The sequence below is a fragment of the Temnothorax curvispinosus genome, unplaced genomic scaffold (genome assembly GCF_003070985.1).
Source record: "Temnothorax curvispinosus isolate PA1 unplaced genomic scaffold, ASM307098v1 QBEX01012608.1, whole genome shotgun sequence".
NCBI classification, from domain to species: Eukaryota; Metazoa; Arthropoda; class Insecta; order Hymenoptera; family Formicidae; genus Temnothorax; species Temnothorax curvispinosus.
Genome location: NW_020222388.1, coordinates 1 through 1,657, shown reverse-complemented (window position 1 = coordinate 1,657; position 1,657 = coordinate 1). Strand labels below are relative to the sequence as shown.

General features: G+C 34.9%; 1 long non-coding RNA gene across 3 annotated transcripts; it reads right to left on the bottom strand.

The window, feature by feature from the left end:
- Positions 1–1,657, bottom strand: LOC112462625. Of its 3 annotated transcripts, none has more exons than XR_003041678.1 (6): positions 1,571–1,657; positions 1,229–1,410; positions 762–1,151; positions 434–617; positions 155–288; positions 1–65 (listed from the first exon to the last, which is right to left on the bottom strand). It is a non-coding gene; the product is annotated as an uncharacterized LOC112462625 (long non-coding RNA). The 3 variants fall into 3 exon arrangements; XR_003041679.1 differs by having other exon boundaries at positions 762–1,137; XR_003041680.1 differs by having other exon boundaries at positions 1,251–1,410.

Genomic DNA, 1,657 nt, shown 5'->3' with positions numbered 1-1,657 from the left:
GGATCTTCTTTGAATTTCAAGTTTTCTAGATTTGATAATTTATCTAATTCGCTAATCGATTGCCACTAAAATTTTATGTCAAATGGTTTAGTTAGAAATTTTGATATAAAATTTCTACTGCATCAATGCTATCCATGAAAACTTAACTTTTTACCTCTGATATGTAGCTTTCTGAAATATGTATGTAGATGACATAGCATTGGAAACAAAGCAGTCTTATCTGTTGATGTTGAAGATAGAAATCTAATTCTATCTATTTTAATTAAATTCAAATTAAGATATTCTAAGCTGTAAAAAGAGATCTTTTTAAGTAGTATATGAAATATAAAATTCATGTTTTTTTAGCAAATAAAGGAAATAGGTAATCATCCTAATTTGATATTAGATTTCCTTTGAATATTAATATAATTATTCTCATTAAATTAGTATTTACCGTTATGTCTTCTATGGTTGTGACAATATTAAAAGAGACTAAGAGTTCTTTGATCGACGAAAACATGGATATTCATAGCCGAATATCAGACCAGTTGTAATTCATTTTAGCTATAGTTAAATGCTTAATTGTTGGAAACGAATCTTTTAATGCTGCCACATCTTCTATAGGCAAATGGTTCTCACTGTGTAAACAAAAAAGACGAATTCTCCTATAGTTGCAGCTAATGTATATTATCGATAGGTATATTTCTAACGTTGTTTAATATTGCCTAATATTCTGGGAAAATTTAAAAAATACCGTCAAAATGAAGAAGTTTTGTTCGCACCTGACGTTAAGACGCATCAGGAAATGAAGCTGGAAACATATATCTGCTACGATTTTCCACGAGTTTATTAAATTTCTAGATAAATCCAATTCTTCCAAATTAGAACACAGTTCTTCCAATTCCCGTGGCTCTCCCGCATTGGATACACATTGCTCCCTCAGCCATACTATCTTTAGCTTGTCAAACTTGCTCTGTTTCTTATTCACTTTGAAGAAGCCGACAAATTCTAAAAACGGTGCATTGATTTCTTTCCTTAAGCTCGACACTTCGTCTCTATATATGCCCGCTAATTCATCGTCGATTAGCCCATAGCGCATTTTGATGGCTTGCAGGCAAGATATCCCAAACTTGGTTTTGCCCGGTTGTATAAAAAAACCTGATGTGGAATGTCTATTAAAAATTATACTCAGAGTTAAAGATCACTGCTACCATGCTTATTGCAAAACAACTGTCTCACGTGTTTTTACCTGGCTTGAAAATACTCTACACCTTCATACGTGCCATTGTTTGCCACGAGTCGAATCGTCCCAGTCTACGCCTAACCACTCTCCCTTGATGGTCCCAACGGGTCCGACGTATTTCAACGTACCTCGATAACCGTCGCACTCGATACGGCTTGGGATCTCATACTTTCTATCCTCTATCATACCTGAAAAGATCAGAGTGACAAATCATCCTGTGGCGAAGAGACATGAGAAAATATAGTCCTTAAATTCAGACAAGTATAACTCTGGCCTGATAAACTAATCGCAACACGCAAAGACGTTTATGAAACTTAATGCACAAGAATTTTATGTAAGGAAACGTACCTATCGGGGGATACAGATCACTTCAGATACAGCGTAACCTCAAAGTCAGAAATGCACGTTGAGGGTAATACTTAAGGAGAGCTCCCT